At 44.7% G+C, this 8,078-nt stretch overlaps 1 pseudogene; it reads left to right on the top strand.

Annotated features, from left to right (window-relative positions):
- Positions 1–1,237: 1,237 nt before the first annotated feature.
- LOC123048406 (39S ribosomal protein L54, mitochondrial-like) lies at positions 1,238–1,626 on the top strand (annotated as a pseudogene).
- Positions 1,627–8,078: the final 6,452 nt, after the last annotated feature.

The following is an 8,078-nucleotide window of genomic DNA, read 5'->3' as shown; positions in this document are numbered from 1 at the left end:
ACCAGGTAGTAGTGAACCCCACCGGCTTTCAGCCATTTTTTTAAGTGCCCTGTGGTTTGCAACCTTAAATTGCAGCAACCCTTTTTTTTGTCTTTGACCCCCCAATGCATGTGGCCTGTTGGGCATGCAGTTGAAGCAACATGCCCGATCTGATTATTCCGTTGCAACGGCGTTTCCATTTCTTCCCTCCCTTATTGCATGCATACTGGATTATCGATTCCTTCGTTTCTTTTTTTCTCTTTCCAACTCGCAGCTGGAGTTCAGTTCAAATACGTACGATGCGGCTCGGCACTAGGTGGCATGCGGCAAGATGGTGCGTACGACCCCACGGCGGCCAGCGGGCTTGGCTCGCGCGGTACGATGCGGCACCGTGTTGTGAACTGTGTTATGCATAAATAAATGGTCTAAAGGCTGGATTATGGATCTGATTTTGAGTCGGCTAGTGCTTCATGCTGCAACTAGTGTCTGATGTTTCAACTGATTTTGCTTCAGCAAGAAACAAACTGGTATTATAACTGGGCATTTCTGTTCTGCGCCTTTCTCATGATTTTGCTCAACTCCAAGAAAAATTTGCTAACCAAGCATATTGTGGTGCTTATTGCCTGACATATTGTGAATGATGCCATACTGCGAATTATGGCCTAACACGGGGAATCGGGGATTTATTAGAGTTCAGATTTTGCTTTAGGTTGGGGCTTGATGCTAAAAATAGTGTTGACTTTCTTCAGGGCTTTGGTCTGCTCCAGTCCAAATGTTTTGTTTGGTTTTACTTTGGCAATAACCTTTAAATGATGATTATATCTGATTATCCACATCTTTAATCATGTGTAACTCATGTATTCAGTATAACGACATAGTAATTTCGAAATAAGTTGCAGTAAACATCTTGGAAGCAGAATTACAACTCTTCACTAAAACATGTTAGCTCTCCGAGCTTCAGTTCCCTATATTACAGTATAAATGAAAACCTTGTGGCAGAAGCAGGCTAACATGGCCCCAAACCTGATTTATCCAGTTTTGATTCTGACATACCCAGCATACTCCTTCTGCATGTGTGTAGTCCTACGACCTTCTGTTCGGATGCCTTCATTGGTTGTGGGCTTCGAACCCTCCTTTTTCTGTCAGCATTTGGTGATTTTCTAATGTTATACGAGTTGACACTTCATTGTTTTTTAGTACAGTCAACACTTACTTCTGATGATTGATTGATTTATGCAGCTAAAATATCGACCCATGGATGGCAATGTCTTGGACACAGGTAGTGAAGCTTGTAGTTATTCCAAGAGACACAGCTCAATTGGTCGGGACAAGAAGCTTCTCGGTTGCGGCCAAGGGAAAGAAGGGCAGAAAGGTGGCGCAGCTGATGCTAAACCTGTGCTCAGCAAAGAAATGAAGAGTACAAGTGTGTTTGGGGCAAATATCCTAAAGGAGGGTTCTGACCCGAAGGTCCAACCAGACTCTGAGTACCCTGTCTGGTTGTGGCACACGATCAACAAGCGTCCTGTTCTGAGCGAGCTGCAGATGAAAGATGCCAAGACGCTGCCTTATGAAAACCTGAAGCGTTTTGCCAAGCTAGACAACCGGGTTTGGGTCAACGAGAACAATGCTCTCACCGCTAAGAACTGAGGAGGAAATTTTCATGTCATGTAGTTCTCACAATATTTGTTGGTTAATTTTGGCAATGATGCATTGACTGAAAGTTGGAGCACTGAAGTTGGGCTCACAGTATAATGTTCTGGCCTATGTGACCAGCATATTGTTTGGCATGTTCTTGTGAAGATGCAACTTGTGTATCTTGCAGCAAATGTTGTAGCAGGTTTCCCATGCTCCTGCTTGTCTGTACTTCATGGCAAAGATGTAAGTTCTATGCGTTGCAGCAAAAATATAGCTCCATGCCGTGCTTCCTGTTGTTGGTACAACTTGGAAATTCAAAGTGATTGGTAAATTATTTGTAAATTTGAAGCGATTGGTAAATTTGCATAGCTTGTTCCCTACTAGTTCCAGTGGATAATCACTGACCTTTCACTTTCACAAGTAGTGGTGAGCGAATAGCAATGCGTTCGCAGACAAACAGTTTTACTTTGTTCCATTTCGCACAAAATGTTGCGAGTGTGCATATGCTGTCAAGATAAATTGCACCCAAATTTACAAGTGTATAGAAGTGTAGCGTGCTTATCAGGAGCACAATGAAAATGTTACTGATGGAAACTGATAAACAGGTTACCCGGCATTGCAAATAATCAGTTCATACTTCATAGTAAATCTGATTCCCACTAGACACCATACCACCATGCATAAATGAAGCCTCAAATTATGGTGTTGGAGAAATGGCAGATCAATACTTCCATGCATGGAACTAGCACAAAGCACCAAAGTGAGGCAGAAAAATAACTGTGCTGGCGTCGTCGCTATATATGCAGCTACTCATGTGTAACACAAATTAGAAAGTGAGGCAGCAGTTTTCAGTAAACCATGGCGGTCTTAAATTTGACACCTCAACCAGGATAAGAAAATGCAAATCTGCTAGTGTACGAATTAATAGTATCTCTGATTCCCACCAGATATCAGGCCACAAATTTTAACCCAAAGTTTGCAATGTAAGACCGCCAAATCAAAGGCCGTGAGCCAAAAGAAGCAGATACCATCCATGACTCATCCTAGTTCAGCACATCCAAAAAAAATCCACAGCTCCGCAGGCACTAAGATTGGCTGAGGGCCTCCATTTCTGAAAAGGGGTCCTCACATGAAAAATCACATCCTATTCTAAAGCTCCACGCATCACCTCCTTCAGGACCTGTGCTCTCAAGGACCAGCACTTGGTTGCACCTATTCACCTCAGAAGCTCGCCGCACCATGGAAGATGCTGCAGCTGTCAAAAATGGTGTGAAGCTGGGGTTCGCCATTATTACCACTGCGGTCTCCAGCATCGTTGTGCTCTTGAAGAACAATCTGAGGAAGGCAACCTCGCCTTCATCCCCACGGAATTCACGGAAACACATCATTTTGATGCACGACATGGCACTTTCAACGGGACCTTCCCTGAACTTGAGCTGACCAGTTGATTCTTTTCCAGACTGCAAAAGTTGATTAAATCGGTCAGCAGTTGGAAAAGTTGGAATGAAGAAAGCCTCAAGATATGTCCTTGAACACATACTGTGCAGTATATGTATGCATAACCAAACACATATTTGGGAGAAATGACAAGGTAGACTAGTAGAAGAGAGAAAACAACTGAGCTCTTGTATACGCTAGCGGGCTATGCAGCCTCCCATGATTCTCATTCACAGATAAAACATAAAAAAGTAAGGCTGCATATTCTAGTCTAAAGCAGAAGTCTTATACATGTGCATCTTTTGCCAAATAGTCCATCCGATTCCCAAATGTAAGTCTTTTGAGAGATTTCACTATAAACTACATACGGATGTATATAGACATATTTTAGAGTATAGATTCACTAATTTTGCTTTGTATGTAGTCCGTGGGAAATCTCTAAAAAGACTTATATTTAGGAACGGAGGGAGTAGTATATTCATTTACAAATGTGAGCCATGACAATAGTAAGCCTGGTACAATACAGTTAGTGTAGTAGCGTAAATATGGTACTGTGGTATTACTACATGGACCTTAAAAAACAGTAGGCAGCGATGTATACCATACTAGGTGCAGGTTTAACCAGTCCGAAACAAGAACTGCATGGACTGGCGACATCCATGGTATGGGTACTAGCAAGGTGGACACAATGAAAAACCAAAATCAAGTCAGAATATCTAGACGCACCAGAAATGAAGAAGTACAAAGTAATAGAACTGAAAATAGGCTTAATGAACTGTGGAACAAGATTTTGTTAAGAATTTCGTAATAAGCAGATCAACATGTAACCGCAAGAACTTTTAAGCTGCGACTGGTCAATAGTGTCATTAATAATTGCTCAAGTATGTCTAGCCATATAGCTGATGGCATCCCTGCCTTACTCATGCCCTAATTACTGAAAGTCGCTTGGACAACTACATGCAGGATTCACTTTTCATAGCAGAAACAGAAAGACCATAAAGAGCTCTGGTGATAATTAAATTGACAGATCTATATAAATCAGTCAGAGAACAATCAGCTAGAAAGAAATCTGATGAGATTGTAATGCAACGGAAACATGAATTAGCTCAGATACGTTGGTCCATAGTCACTACTGAAATTTTCACGTACGCCGGGTGTAATGCTCTTCGCCGAGTGCTAAAACACGGACACTCGGCAAACCCAGCTTCACGGCAAACTGCCATCTTTGCCGTCACTGCCTTACGGCAAAGAGACACCGCATGGCAAACCCTGCAGACGCCGAGAGGCGCTCACGGCAAAGAGGAGCCACGTGGCATGCCCGTCCACAACAGACGGCTCCGTCAGTTACTGCGTACTTTACCGAGAGCCGCAGTACGACACTCGGCAAAGCATATGCAACATCATATTTTCTTTTTCTGTGTGTGTTCTTTCTAACTGACATGTGGTCCCACTGGTCACATTTATCAGTAAAAGTTTCAAATAACTTGCTAAATATTTTTGAAAAAAAATGACTGATATCTTTGCCGAGAGCAGCTCTCGGCAATCCTCCTGACCAGTAGGACAGCGTGGCCCTCATGTCAGCTGACAGTTTACATGTCTTTGCCGAGAGCTAGTCTCGGCAATGCTCGCCTTCTTTTCCGAGAGCTGCTCTCGGAGAAGTTGTGGCACAACAGTAGGTCTCCCAGACGACCATGTTTCCGAGAGGAGCTCTCGGTAGTATATCGTTTTTCGAGTGTTGCTCTCGGAAATCTTTCCCATCCATTCTGCTGTTTAACCTATTTCTTTTCTGATCCCTGCAGATAAAAACAAGTACATGGCAGAAGTATCATATATAGGCATAATTTGATCTAGTCCACACATATATAGGCATAATTTGATCACATATAGGCATAATTTGATCTAGTCCACATATATATGCATAATTAGGGATAGTCCACATATTGTCACACACAAGTCGAATGTATTATCCTAGTAGACGTCACACACAAGTCACAAATTCATACATATTGTCACTACTTGCAAAACACGTGCACGTCACAATAGAAGTACACTTGTTCATATATATAGATCATCTTGAGGAGGAGAGGCCATCAGGTTAACATTCCGGAAGAGGAGGAGGGGCATCACTTGCACTGCTTCGAGATTGCATAAGAACCTATAAGAGTAGAGTCACGTGAGAGTGGTTCGTCCCTATGTAATGAATCTTCTACTCTAGTTTAGATAATGTTCTACCTGTAGTTGATCCTCAAGCAGCTTCAACCTCTTGTTCGTGTCTTCCCGTTCCTTTTCTCTGGACTCCTGCTCAGCCTGCCGACTTTGCTCATATACGTCATTAAATCCTCTAACATGGCATTACGCTCATATACGTTGGAACGGTGCTATTTCGAGGCATGGACATAAATGAAAGGTTAGGATGCTAACCTTGAGACGCGCTATCTCACGTGATGCGGCGGTTGGGCGACTCCGTATGGACGGAGTTGAGCTGGTACTCGACGCGCGTATCTCGTGGAGCTTGCGATGCGAGGAGGTGGCGATCGCCCCGTTGCAAAGGAGGTGGCGGCCATGGCCCTTCCCCTGGCCAACAATGATGAGAAGCTCAGGATCAAGGGGCTTGGACGTGGGTTCGGCTTCCTGCCCGTGCACCTCCTGGAAGACCTCTTTGAAGGTCCCCCACTTCTCCTGTGCCGACTCGCTGCAGAACTCGGCGCCATCCTTCCCCTTGTGGCCTTCTTTCCAGGCTTCCAGGATGTGGACCCGGCGACCAACCTTCGCCTCCTGCAAAATTAACCATCAAGTTTAATGAACCAAGATGCACCGTGCGAAAAAGTTAACATCTTAATCCACATACCATGTGTTGCTTGAGAGCGGTTAGGTTCCAGCTCCCCTGGACATGAGTTGGGCCTGTCATTTTGGCTCGATCGTTTCCCTTCTCCACATGTTGCGCCTGCCATGCTGGGTCACACCACATGTCAACCAGGGCCTCCCAACAATTGTCTTTCATCCAGGGTTCCTTCACCTAGTCAGACAAAATCGAATAATTGAGGAACAAGAGGGATGAATCAAAGTACTAGCAACCGATGTAGTCACTTACCACTGACAGGTATTCTTCTTGCGACATGTTGGTCTGGCAAGCAGTCTTCCTTGTCATCTTCTCTCCCTTCTCATCGAGCGGCCGACACTGCATCACGGCTTTGTACCGCAGCGTGTGCTTGAGGTCAAAGAGTATCTTTCGGGCAGATTTCACGATGCCGTTGATCGCCTTCTGCTGCTCACCATCCACGCAAGAAAATGTTTCCTACAAGAAAGCATATGGCATCTTCTCACCATCCACGCAAGCAAGGATTTGGATATGGAAAAATGCAGTGGTCGGAGCGAAGATACTTACAAAAAAAGCATTGATGACCCGAGTGGCCATGGTGACATCATGCTCATCCTTGTTGTGTAGGTAATGCTCCCAGGTTAAACGTGGCGACGACGGATCGTCATCACCCGGCTTGGACAATCCAAGGAAGTGCTTCCTCAAGAGGGAGACGATGAAGTGGTTCGGCGGGCGTGCCCCCTTAGGTTGTGTCGAGATAAATGCCCACTGACTCCATGATATAAAAGACAAGCATATGTGAGTGTCAAAGTTGTGGCATCCAAAATATGATGCAAATGAAATGCTTGCTTACCCCTTTCCTGTCGGGAAAATGACAGGACGGTTGCTGGCATCAGTTGGTTCCGGGACCTTCCCCGGACCACGCCCGGATTTCTTCCTCTTGGAAGTGTTGGTCGAGGTATACCCCGAGCCGTCCGAGGTCTCCATGTCGCCCGACTCGGTAGCGAGCGGATCTGGTGCATCTAAGTCCACTCCAACATCGCCATCCGATGATGACGATGCCTCGGTTGTGGCCTGATGGGAGGTGGACGACTCGGTCCTACCACTCGGGACTCTCTGGTACTTACTAGCAGTGCTCCCATCAGAATCTAAAAAACAAAATATATATGGTTACTCTCAGTTCCAACGCAAAATTTTCCTAATCTAAGTGTCATATCATATATGGCAAAAAATAACACAAATAGCTCAATCAAGTCTCAGATATATAGTTTCATTTACTAATGCCATAGCACTGACAAGGAAACAAGCACAAGTATATAGTTTCATTGATCTACTCAAGTATTTATCTAAAAAAACACAAGCATAGAGGTGTTGATCCTTCACAAGATGTCGAATTCTTCAGAGAAGGTGTCGATCTCTTCAGGTATGTTCAGAGACAGGAAGTTCAGACAACTAGTGTACTGACGCATAGTCTGACCAAAATTTGAGCGCTCATTCGGCAAAAACAAAGCCTCCACAGCCTTATCCCAACGCCAAACCACTTACCGACGACAAGCATTAGTTCAGAGACAAGAAGTTTAGAGAACTAGTTTCAACTGAAACTAAATACTTCCAGCACTCATTCGGTTTAACCGAAACTAAATCAGTCAAACATAGGAGGCAAAACGAAAGCATCCACAACCTTATTCTCCATGGCAAATCACTTACCGACGACAAGCATACGCAGTGCTGAATCTGTTCTATATATATTGGCAGTAGCACATTACTAGTATTTACAATGATCATCAGTCGTAAAATTAAACCAGAACAATAGCAACTAAACTCTTATTACTCGTTTAGTTAAACTAAAAGTCAAACAAACACTCTAGTCATTACTCCAAACTTCCAAACTTCAATACTACTCTAGGCATTACTAAACAGGACCATCTTCATCTACTACTTTTAATCACATTTGTGCATAGTTCCTACATTTGTGCAAAATATCCTACTCTAGGCATAGAATCTGATACTAACCTGAGGGCATCTCCAGCTGCTGCCGCGCTACCGGAGGAGCTCCGCTGCGGCGGCCGTCCTTGGGCCGCATCGAAGAACCGCCGCGCCAGCTGCCGGCCATGAAGCTTGGGGGCGGTGATTGCAGTTGGGGGCGGTGGAGGAGGGGGTGGCGGTGGCCGCAGTGGGGAGCGGTGGAGGAGGGGTGGCGGCCGCAGTT

This window comes from Triticum aestivum, chromosome 2D, assembly GCF_018294505.1.
Source record: "Triticum aestivum cultivar Chinese Spring chromosome 2D, IWGSC CS RefSeq v2.1, whole genome shotgun sequence".
Classification (NCBI taxonomy): domain Eukaryota; kingdom Viridiplantae; phylum Streptophyta; class Magnoliopsida; order Poales; family Poaceae; genus Triticum; species Triticum aestivum.
The sequence above is the reverse complement of the archived record's forward strand: the minus strand, read 5'-3'. Positions and strand labels throughout refer to the sequence as shown.